This window comes from Erpetoichthys calabaricus, chromosome 1, assembly GCF_900747795.2.
Source record: "Erpetoichthys calabaricus chromosome 1, fErpCal1.3, whole genome shotgun sequence".
NCBI classification, from domain to species: Eukaryota; Metazoa; Chordata; class Cladistia; order Polypteriformes; family Polypteridae; genus Erpetoichthys; species Erpetoichthys calabaricus.
The window spans coordinates 106379896-106392639 of NC_041394.2; the positions used below are offsets into that span (position 1 = coordinate 106379896).

General features: G+C 36.9%; 1 protein-coding gene across 6 annotated transcripts in view; it reads right to left on the bottom strand.

Annotated features, from left to right (window-relative positions):
• The window catches only part of cald1a (caldesmon 1a), a 333467-nt gene that overhangs the window by 130643 nt on the left and 190080 nt on the right, over window positions 1-12744 (bottom strand). The gene's annotated exons all lie outside the window — the stretch shown is intronic.

A 12744-nucleotide genomic window follows, 5' to 3' on the forward strand; every position in this document is an offset into this window, starting at 1 on the left:
ACTGTATAGAAGCGTGTCATTTGGGGGAGCCCAGTGAGAAGGCATCTCACACAGCACATGAGATGTAGGCCTGAAACATACTTTTTATGACTTCCTGTCAACTTAGAGTTAGTCTAGGTATCTCTAATATAGTCTATAACTCTTTCTAGGCCACCTGAAATTAGTAAAATAGCATTATGAAAAATGATCAGTCAGCAGTACAAAATCAGACCACCGTAATGCACAAGACATAATAAAGCCTGTTTGATTTATTCACATTGCAAGAGGTTTGTGCTGTAAGTACTGAAGGCTGGTGATTTCCTAGATGTTTATCAAAGCTGGACCTTATACAGCCAAGCCACAATTTTAACATGAGTTTCCTAACCTTGTATGGCTTGTTTCTGTGCTCAGCAGGAAATTATGTGCACCTGTAACAAGTGGATACAATCTGCACAAAAAGTTAATTTTCTATCTGTTTTTTACCCATTTTTAATTTTTCTATTGGAGCAAGGCTGGGGCCATTCATAGGCAGTGTGTGAACAACAAAATGACATTGTAAATAAAATGCATAATGAGTTTGCCATTCATTGTTGTAGTGAAAAAGCTACACATTCAGTGTGATAAGCAAGCCTACAGTTGTATTAGGTACAACTTATTAGTATAAACTCTGTGGATCAAAATGGACTGTGAACCATTTTGTTTGACTTACCAAAAAGATTAATCGCAAACATTTTTGCATGCATGTATACACCTAAATTAGCTACATAACAATTCTGAATTGGTTCTAAAATATATGATGCTAGCGAAAGAAGACTGTTGAGAGTCATGTCGGAAAATAATACAAAACATACACTTTGTAAAACCTACTAGACTCTTCATTTCAGTAAATACATAAGTAACATATAGAAACCACAGTCTCAACAATTTAGCCAGCCCAATCTCTACAATCTCTGTGTAAACAGATACTTTTTAAATCTAGCATGAACTAAGAGATGACACTTTTTAAGGCATTGATCTTGTTTAACATACCAACACTGGAACAGCTGTTGAAAGCTCCAAAGACATTTAGGACTCTAAGAGCAGACAGCAGACATAGTATGGTGCCAAGAGAACTCAAATCAGTCTGTCGCTCCATATAAGGAGAATCTAAGTGCTGCACAGTTATGGAATTAGGAATACTTTGTATAAGGGGAAACAACCCATTTCTCACGGTCTCCAGTTAGGAATGCCTTACAAGATGGAATACCTCGAGAATAAAGTAAACAATCTCTTATATGGTTTGTACTTCTATACATTAAGATTGTAAGATGACAGACAAGAATAGCCCATATCATCTTCTAGGCTTGCCACTTCATTAAAGTACCCTAAGGTAAACTGAGCAAACAAAATAAATAATTTATTGTGCTAATTTTTTTTTTATTAAGAAGTGTACGTACTCAGAGAACATATGCACTTTTTAACAGCATTATACTGTAGGTGGCATCCTTTTTTCTAATTAAGACTTATAGTAAAAAACAATATAAATCTGTTTTGCATGGTACAAAATCAACTTCATTATGCTTTATCGTGCAGCCAATATTTCACACATCCACAATGAATAAATGAACATTTGAAAAAAATCACTGAGGATATAAATATACTATTTGCACACATGCACTCTCACTCAGTTGCCTTTATCATGAGTAAATTAATCGGAAAATTCAGAGTGTTAAAACACTACACAAGTCTAGTAATGCTGAAAGCCAAACCTGGTTACACCCCTTTCTTTATATATATTATATATATATATATATATATATATACACATACACTAGTTGATTACCCAGTGGCTTTGCTCACTGAGTGCAAGGGAAAAAAATAAAATGTAGTCTATAAGTTATTAAACAGTAAAACATTAACATTTAAGAAGTAAAGATACAATGAGCACTACTGGAGTTGTTTTGGGTAAACTACATTTTAAAGGCGCTATAACACAACAGGTAAGTAGTAGATCCCTTGTGAAAGGCACAACACGACTGCTGTGGTATAGAAATTACATTTTCTATGTGATCGTCCAAATTTCTGCCTGACAACCTTGCACTACATGCCTGTGATTTACTTGTTAAAATAATTAATCACAAAAGCAACCTTGAATGTTGTGGGGTTTTAGTGACCCGAACTTACCTTAAGGGACAGTAAGTAGTTGTGCAGGGCAATTTACAAACAGAGTCCTGCTTCGATGGCGCCGATTAGATAGATAGATAGATAGATAGATAGATAGATAGATAGATAGATAGATAGATAGATAGATAGATAGATAGATAGATAGATAGATAGATAGATAGATAGATAGATACTTTATTAATCCCAAGGGGAAATTCACAAATGATTACACTCATTTGCAAAGATTTCCACTCTCCCAGGAGCCGACAGGGGACTTGAAGTGTCACAAACAGTGCGAGAAGAGAGGATGCTGCCCGAAACTGCGAAGCTCTCGACTCGGCGGAGCAGACCGACATTCCACGCCTCCTAGCGTCCACTTTGTTCTCATGACCCCTCGCAGCTGAAGGCGGTCTCGTCTTCACATTGTTTACAGCTCGGCGCAGTTAAAAAGTAGAAAGACACAAAGCTGCTTTCCTCATCTCTTCTACTATCAAGTACTGCCAACTTAAAAAAAGTTACAATGTGTCAGTTTCAGCGACAATCACGTGGACGAATAAATAAAACTTCTCTGTCAGAACGCGCCTGGTGGCGGACGGCTCAGCACTGTAGTCCAGACAGGAGGGCTGGGAGAGGGCGACGCGGGGCGTACTTCTATGGGATAGATCCGTGTGTTTGTATTTACTTCTTTTCAATATCAGTAAAATAACTCTCACACAAATAATAACAATTCGTAAAGACGATATAAAAATGGCGTCCACAAATGAAGTGATTAATTCCTGTATTATAATATGTTCTGTGGTCATAGGTAATTTCCATATCGTGTGGTCATACATAATTTCCGTTTCATACGTAATTTCCATATCACGTGGTCATGCGTAATTTCCGTTTCAAGCGCAAAAAGAATTTTATATATATATAATAAAAATGGCATTCACAAACGAAGTGATTAGTTCCTGTATTATAATATGTTCTGTGGTCATAGGTAATTTCCATATCGTGTGGTCATACGTAATTTCCATATCACACGGTCATACTTAATTTCCGTTTCAAACGCGAAAAGAATTTTATATATATAGATTTATATATTGATACAAAATACACTCCATGTGGGAGCTAAACTAAATAGAGCCTTTTTTGTATCAATGCCATTTTCTGGCAAATTTAAAATAAAGGAGTCTTTCTTACTGCAAATCACACTCTTCCCTGGGATTAAGTGTTATTTCACATAATCTACCATCCCTCAAGTATCTTCGTACCTGGGGCCTCATGTATAACGCCATGCGTAGAATTCACACTAAAACATGGTGCATGGAAAAAAACAAAATGTGCACATGAACAAAAAAATCCAGATGCATAAATCTGTGTATGCGCCAACTTCAACGTTTTTCTGCTACATAAATCCCAGTCAGCGTGAAATGTAATGCACGTGCGTGCACCTGCTGCCTCACCCTGACTCCTCCCAGAATTACGCCTCTTTGAATATGCAACTCAATATCAATAGCCCCTTAAGTTCAATGTTCTGTGAAAAGGCAATGTCAAAAGCACAGGGAAAACAGAAGCAAGGAAAAACATACTATTTTTTGGTTTAAGCAGTTATAAACAACAAAAGGAAGCTGATCGAGTGACACAGAGTGGCGGAGAAACTCAAAAGTTAAAGTTCAAAAAAGTTACACAGTACCCAAAATTAAAAAAGAAGTGGTCAGAATATCAAAGTTGCCATGAAAAGGTGAGTCGTAGCCCACTGTCTGAGCATCATATGAAAGTGCATTAGGATACAGAGAAGAGAAAAAAAACATAGGGACACAGTTGTAAAAAAGGGCCGAAATGTCAACTTTAATACTCGAAATTTCCACTTTAATCACGTAGTTTATTTTTTCATTAAAGTAAAACATCATAAACTTCATCTTAAATTCGTTTTAATTGACTTGTTTCTCAAATCTTGTTAAATGCTTCGTATTCTATGTTGTCTTCTATGTACTCTTATGTGTGTGAATCACTATGTGCTTCTTAAATGGGCTTTCTCTTATGCTGAGAGAACACAGAATACATTACATTCATGGTATTAAAGCTCTCTGAACAATTTAAATACTAAGATGTATACTTGATATAATTTTCATGATGATAGGAATTAAAGCATATATACTGTAAAATATGGGGGGCACAGTGGTAGACACAAGCTGGCGCCCTGTCGAGAGATTGTTACTGCCGCCCCCAAGATTCTTGCTGCACCATGCACAACCCTTGATGAAATAATTTATTGCAGAAGTACTGTCTCTTTCGAACATACTATTCCTGTCCTTCCTTTTCTTTCTCCAAGTAACCAATCACCACACAATCAGCTCTGTAATAAATGTCAAGCCATCTATAAGCTTAGAATGCCGATTCTTCAAAACTTTAAAGGAAAGGAAATATCTTCATAATACATGTTTAATTATTCCATCCATCCAGGGTCGCGCAAGTCCCAGCAAGCTTACAGCACAAGGCAGGAACAATCCTGAACGGGGCGCCAGCTCATCGCTACCGCTGCACCACTGTGCCCACACATTTAATTATTAACTGTATACATCATTTAAATGGAGTAAAAAATGTATCTGTATAATGTAATGTACATACTTTACTGCAGTTCATCTTAAAAATGAATTGCGCTTGGAAATCTAAATCGACTTAGAAGCCAGTCGACATCATCTGTAAATGCACTGTAGTGCATGTTTATAGTGAGGTAATTATACTTATAAGTTCAAACAGTTCTACCAGGAGCACTTCATGGACTGACAGCATTTATAGTTCTTAGGATGAAACTGTTTCTGAACCATGAGGTCCCTACAGGAAAGGCTCTGAAGTGTTTGCCGATTGGGAGAAGTTCAAATACTGTGCCCATGGCTGAGGCAGTATGTGCTAGAAGCTGTATTGCGATAATTCTCCTTGCTCTTGACACAATCTGCAGTAGAGCTTTCCTATCAGCTGCTGTACAGCTGTGATGCCACACTCAGATACAGTGGGTTAAAATACTATGAGTGGTGCACTGAGAGTAACAACACTAAAGCTATGGTAATTGGAATAGTTCGGCCATTCTGTGCACCATTACATGGTTACAGGCTGATTACAATCAGATGTCTTAAACTAATAAATGATATACGGTTAATTTCAGTGTATTTAATAAAGATGCGAAAGGAACAGTAGCACTGCTTTGACGCTGGGTGCCACCAGTTTGCAAAACCGAGCCAAAAACTTCCGTACGCAATGGATTGAGCAGGCATAAGAATGTTTGTTGCTGTTTGCCAAGTTTAATTTTTATACATCGTAATGTATCATGGAAACTGGTGTATGCAATATTTTTATGCGTACGCAACATTTATACATGAGGTCCCAGGGCTGAGGAATAAAGTTGGAAATGTGTATTTTCTACTGCTTAAGTGGAGGTGGGATAAGTGTCTTATTCAGTGAAGAAGGGGCTGCAATTGAACTTGCAGGCCTGGGGCCTCATGTATAAATGGTGCGTACGCACAGAAATGTTGCATACGAACGTTTCCACACTCAAATCGCGATGTATAAAACCTAAACTTGGCGTAAAACCACGCACATTTCCACGGTACCTCATACCCTGGCGTACGCAATTTCTCCGCTTGGTTTTGCAGACTGGCGGCACCCAGCGTCAAAGCAGTGCTACTGTTCCTGTGTGGTTACCCTTTCTTTCTTAGACCCACATTCCTGACGCGGCTTTATAAATACACTGAAATTAACTGCATATTGTTTATTAGTGTAATGCATCTGATTGTAATTAACCTGTAGCAATATAATGGTTCAGGGAATAGTATTCCAAATACCATAACTGCTTTAGCATTGTTACGCTCACTGCATCTTCTTCTTCTTTCAGCTGCTCCCGTTGAGGGTTGCCACAGCGGATCATCTTTTTCCATATTACTCTCACTGCATCACTCAAGAGTGTTTATATCACTGTATCTGAGTGGGGAATCACAGCAGCAGCTGATCGGAAAGAGAATTATCGGTATACAGTTTCAAGCACACACTACCTCAGCCACAATGCGTCAAAGCCTTTCCTGTACAGACCTAGTGTTTCAGAAACAGTTTCATCCCAAGAACTATAAACACACTCAATCAGTTCATCAAGTGCTCCTTGTAGAACTGTTTGTACTTATAAGTACAATTACCCCACTGTAAACTTGCACTACAGTTATAATATTGCACAACCTGCGCCACTTTATAAAGCGCGTATGATGACGATATCATTTTTAAGATGAAATGCAGCAAAATATGTTGCTTATAGTATACAGATAAAACTTTAACTTCATTTAAATAATCTGTATTGTTAATAATTAAACATGTGAGGACACTGTGCCGCAGCGCTAGCTAGTTCACGGATAGCTCCTGCCTTGCGCTGTATTATTGCTGGTGCTGACGCGAAACTGGAAGGATAGAATAATTAAACATGTACTACGAAGATATTTCAATGGTTCCTTAAAAGTTTTGAAGAATCGGTGTTCTAAGCTTACAGATGGCTTAACGTCTATTACAGAGCTGATTGTGTGGCAATTGGGTATTTGGAGAAAGAAAAGTAAGGACAGGAATTGGAGGTTAGTACGTTTGAAAGAGACAGTACTTCTGTAATAAATTATTTCATTGAAGGTCGCACATGGTGCAGCAAGCCTCTTGCGTGAGATATGAACAATCACTGCGCCCATGTTTAATAACATGCTTTCATTCCTATCATCATGAAAAAGATACCATGTATACATCTCAGTATTTTAATTATTCAGAGAGCTGTAATATCACGAATGTAATGGATTCTGTGTCCTGTCGGAGAAAGAGACAGAACGGAAGCACGTAGTGATTCACACACATAGAGCACATAGAAGATCAAACACAGAACAAAGCATTTAACGTGCTACTTGAGAAACTAGTAAAAAAAACGATTTTAAGATGAAGTTTATGATGTTCTACTTTAATGACAAAATAAACTACATGATTAAAGTTGACATTTCGTGCTTTTTTCCCCACTGTGGGCCTATTTTTTTTCTCTGTACCCTAATAAGCTTTCATATGACACTCAGACGGTCTGCTGCGAGTCGCCTTTTCATGCCGACTTTGATATGTGACAACTTCTTTTTTATTTCGGGCACTGTGCGACTTTGTGAACTTGAGCTTTCGAGTTTCTCCGACACTATGTCGATCAACTTTCTTTTGTTGATTATACCACTGTTTAAACCAACAAATAGTACGTTTTTCCTTTGCCTCCACTTGGTATTTGCTGAAATTCTTATATTTTCCCCTGTGCTTTTCCCATTGTCTTTTCACAGAAGGCTATTTATATCGATTTGCATATTCAAAGAGGCATAATTTTGGGAGGAGTTGGGGCGGGACAGAAGGCGCGTGCACGTGCTTTACTTTTCACGCTGATCGGGATTTATGTAGTGGAAGAACGTGAAAGTTTGCGTACACACAGATTCCTGCATCTGGATTTTTCTGTGCGTACGCACATTCCCGCTTTTGTGCTTACGGCATGTTATACTGTGAGTTCTACGCACGGCGTTATACATGAGGCCCCTGCTGTTTAAAGTCCACAGTCACTACCCTACATTCCATCTAGTAATATTTATAGTAAAGGCAATTTTTGGATGTAAAAATTATTGTTAAAATATTATTGAACATTATTAAGTGTGTATTAGGGCAGCACGGTGGCGCAGTGGGTAGCGCCGCTGCCTCACAGTTGGGAGATCTGGGGACCCGGGTTCGCTTCCCGGGTCCTCCCTGCGTGGAGTTTGTTTGCATGTTCTCCCCGTGTCTGCGTGAGTTTCCTCCGGGCGCTCCGGTTTCCTCCCACAGTCCAAAGACATGCTGGTTAGGTGGATTGGCGATTCTAAATTGGCCCTAGTGTGTGCTTGGTGTGTGGGTGTGTTTGTGTGTGTCCTGCGGTGGGTTGGCACCCTGCCCGGGATTGGTTCCTGCCTTGTGCCCTGTGTTGGCTGGGATTGGCTCCAGCAGACCCCCGTGACCCTGTGTTCGGATTCAGCGGGTTGGAAAATGGATGGATGGATGGATAAGTGTGTATTACTAAAAACAATTTGAAGCTGAAACATTTTTTTTTGTTATGAAACAAAAACAAATTGTTGTGATAAGATAAACTTTTCACTTAAGTTATAAATATTTCATGTGTCAGACACTCATAATATACAGTGCCATAACTTGTACTAAGATCTAGACTACGGAATTTTTTAATGATAAAAATTGCAAAGTGACTCCAATTCACATTCTCAAATACAACCGTAATCTTAAACCAAAACATTCCCAAACTTGCTTAATTCAAATTCAAGGTCAACTAAATTCCAACAATATGCTGGCTCACTTGGCACAAGACAGGAAACAACCCTGAACAAGGTGACATTCCACAGATGGAACCACCCACCTACATATCTCCACCTTGGGCAATTAAGAGTCGACAATTCACCTGACCTGCACCTCTTTGGGCACATGTAGGAAAATTCAGAGAACCTGGAGGAAAACCTACCCAGATATTAGAAGGAACATGCCAGCTACACACAGAAAATAAGCAGGTGCAGTATTCCGCTTTATTGTGATGCCCCTTAAGCAATGTTATATACCGTTCAAATATTAGAATTGTGTCTTACAAATTTTTTTTTCCGAAAAAGTACATTATGCGCTATATAGTAAACTGGTTAAAGTATACTTGCCAAAGTACCCAGCGCTGCCTTGGAATGGGTTAAGGAAAGACAGCAAAAGTTTGTGAGTTTTTTTTTAATTGTGAATCTGTTCTTATTGCTAGCTGTCCCATCCATCATCCACACTACCTCTCTATCAATGTCTCTGCTCTTGTGAGTTGAGAATTTATTGTTTTTGGGCCTGACTGGATTCCAGAAGTGAAATAACTCCTTTTATATTTATTTTAAACAAACACATACACAGACAGATATGAATAAACACAGAATAAACCTACACAAACAAACTTAAAAGCAAAACACTACAGCCTAGTTAAAAATGGATCAGATAAATACAGTAGGTCTTCACTATTTATTTAAACAGATCTTGTGATTGCCAATAATAAAGAAAAAATGTCAATGTTTGTGAGCAGAGTATCTAAAAGCATACATCCCAAATGCAAACATTAAGGAACTGGGATAGCAGTACTTTACTATAAATTCAGTAACTTATAAGGTTCAACTAGAAGCAACATTGTTTGTGGCTAATCCTGCTTTCACACAGCTTCAGAAGTCTGAATGAATCTTGGACTGATCAATATCTGCATGATGTCTGTATGTTTTCCCTTTGTCCCTCTCTTTATTACAACTGATGTCTACAATGTAAGCCATTACTAGTTAATGTGAGTGAATGACCCCTGTGAAGGTCTAGCATCCCATTCAGGAATGTATCTTGCCTTCCACTGAATGCTACTACAATAAGCTATGACCCTATAATTGGAATGGAAGGATTGAACAGAATGATAAGGTTCTATTACTCATCTATTTAGGCCTTAAATGTGTAAGTTGGTCAATTTAAATAAATAATCACAATGTGATATTAACTTTTATTTGTCCCGCAGTTACTAGTATTAAAAAGAAAAAACTTTTTAATATCACTTGCATGTAACATTAAATTTGTCTTGTACTTTTGTCACTTGTTTAAGATAATGGTCGCTTTTCCTCTTATGTGTGGCAAAAGCCAACTAAAAATAGGCTGGTTCCAGGAAGGTATCTTGCCTTAAAAGTTTCTGATCCAATACCTCTTTGGTGATAAGATCCAATGATAAGAATTACATGAGTAAAGTAAAGACCATTGTATCCTGGTTCATATTTGATCTCCCAGTTTTTCTGTAGTCATGACTGCCTCTACTGAAACTCAGGCAGGACAAGCAGTAATAAAGATTTCATCTGGCATCATTTACCGAGTGTTAAAATGATATTAAATTAAATATGAATACTAGGTTTTTCAAGATTCAGGTGGTACAAAATAAAAATTTTTATGTGTCATAATTGTGTAACTAAATCATACAGGTTTTATTATGGTAGGCAGACTAACAAAAAAAAATCAACATGTTTTGTTCAGGACTTCAGTGCTGTTCCTACTTGCTAACCTGGAAAATGAAATTAACTAGTGACCTAGTCTTGTTTTACTATTTAAGCTAAAGTAGTCACACAACTATCTCCTAATAAGCAAACAAAACCACATATAAATCAAATATAAACAGGGAAACAAACACGAGAGAGCATATTAAAAATGAAACAATGTACTCATAAAAGAATTAGGAAAGAGGTAAATACAAAACTTCCTTAATGATTAGAAAAGCTACAACTCTCTCCTTTGTTTCTGAGTTACTTTATACGGAAAAAATGCCCACCATGAAGCCAAATGCTAGCACATGCCTATGCCCCTTAGCATTCACAAGCAACCATGCCATGGAGATATAACAGCCCATAGATCTCGAAAACTCAAGAAAGAGCAGGCGATCGCCAGCAAGACAAACAGTAAGAAAATTAAAGAAATTAGCTAGACAAATTATTCTGTCTGTTCAGACACATTTAACCAGCTGTTGAATTTGACAAGGTGAAAGTAATTAGAATTGAAAATATGAAAAAAAAATTGGATTAATCAGGTTAGAGAATGTCATACTCTCATATGTCATGTTTTGTGTATACAGTATGTAGTCCATAATTTTAAAATTGTATGAAAAAATTAGGCACATAATGAATTTGCTCATAAACTGTTAAATTTCGACACCTCCTTATTACCTATTTCAAAATCAACAATTGCAGTGTCAGAATTCTTTATATAGTAAATCCAAAGATGGACTAAAGAAAATATAAAATTGCAGAATCACATGAAAAAAACTGTAAAAAAATAACATAATTTTAACAAGATATGGGTCAGTGGAGATGCCATTCTTTCATTTCATTTACAAGGTATACATCTCCAAAATAACATTAATATCCATCAATTTCTTAAGCCTGTTTAAGTCGGTGTCATGATGAGCCAGACTCTATCTTGGTATCAGGCAGAAGAAATTGGCCAGACTAGAACAAGGCACCAGTCTTATTGGTATTCTTACACACAACCCCACGGCCAATCATGCTAGTTTAGTGCTGACAACTATCGAAACCTTAATGTCTTTGGTATTTGGGAGAAAGACTGGACAATTTTACCCAGAAGTAGAGACTAAAATGCAAAGTCTACACAAGAAGTGACCAGGCTGGGATTTAATCCTAGTGTGTTGGAGCTGTGAGGCAGTAACTCTAACCACCTTGTCACCCTACTTTCACTATCAAAGATATAAGCAGAATACAATGCAAAACTGATCTTGCTGCTATACCTTTCAAATTTTATTTAACCTTTTGCACTGGACACGAAGTTAAAAAAATGTGATGATCTATTCTTTGTTTGCTGTGAACACAACTACTGAGCTTTCAGAATGGTCACACAGAGTTTGGTATTGGTCAGTAACCTCAGTAAATCTAATGATAACAGATTCAGTTAAAAAATTAAGATAGTAGTTGAACCAAAGCATTTATTTGATATAAACACAATTAAATGCACAGTTTCATTATCATTCATTTATTTCAGACTGGTCAATCCATCCTTTGAGACAAATGCTGTGTACATGGTGCACATTCACTGCCTTTAAAAATGAAATGATGAGTGTAGAGAATTCTAAGTATACTAGATATACTCTATGTGGACTATAAAAAAATGACTGTTTTTAAAAGACTGCAAAAAAAAAAAAAGTCTTATTAAACTGCCTTTATTTCTCCTTCACTCTAAGGGGATCTTCACATTATTAAGCAAGACGTTAAGGCTCTCTCAAAAGCATCCCTTACCAAAAGACTAATAATGCTACTGGGTTATAGCAAACAAAGCTTGGAAGTGTCTTATTTTGGTCTACAATTAGGTGAACCTTTAAGAAAATGATATCATTGACACTGAACACTATGCATTACTTCAGAACAAGCCAATAATGACATCCAAATCTCAATGCAAAAGGTAGAGTAAATCATTGGTGCCGTTTTCCTCACTCAATATTGAAAGTTCATTGACTTGCTTTAACGCAATAAATAATGTCATTTTTCAATATGACAAAATATTAAACAAATGAGTAAATACTGAAATACATTAAAATGTTTTTTACCAGTTTTATTCATATTGTATGTGGTACAACCAAGTTTTTTATTTTCCATAATAACAGTTAATTCTATTTTAAATATTTAGAATGACAACAAACATGTTGCCGATGAATCAGTAATTTGAAGTATTAACATCAAGCAGTTAATAAAATAGGTGCAGTGGAAAGACACATGGCAGGGGCTTTGGTAAGCTGTGGCATGCTACTGCAAGCAAGGAAGATGCTGTTGCTAAGAAAAAGCTATAAATTGACACAGATATATCCCACATGCTCAAGATACAGAATAAAGAATAAAAATAAGTTTAAAGTTTTTTTTATATATATCACAATTCACCTAAATAAAAAAATCTATACATGCTGAAAGTAAATTTTAAATGTACCCTGGCTAGTCAGCACAAGATTCAATTCTCATTGTTAGGTCGACAGTTTATAAGTGGAGACTGTTTCTCGTTCATCCTGTGTTGCAATGTGAATTGTTG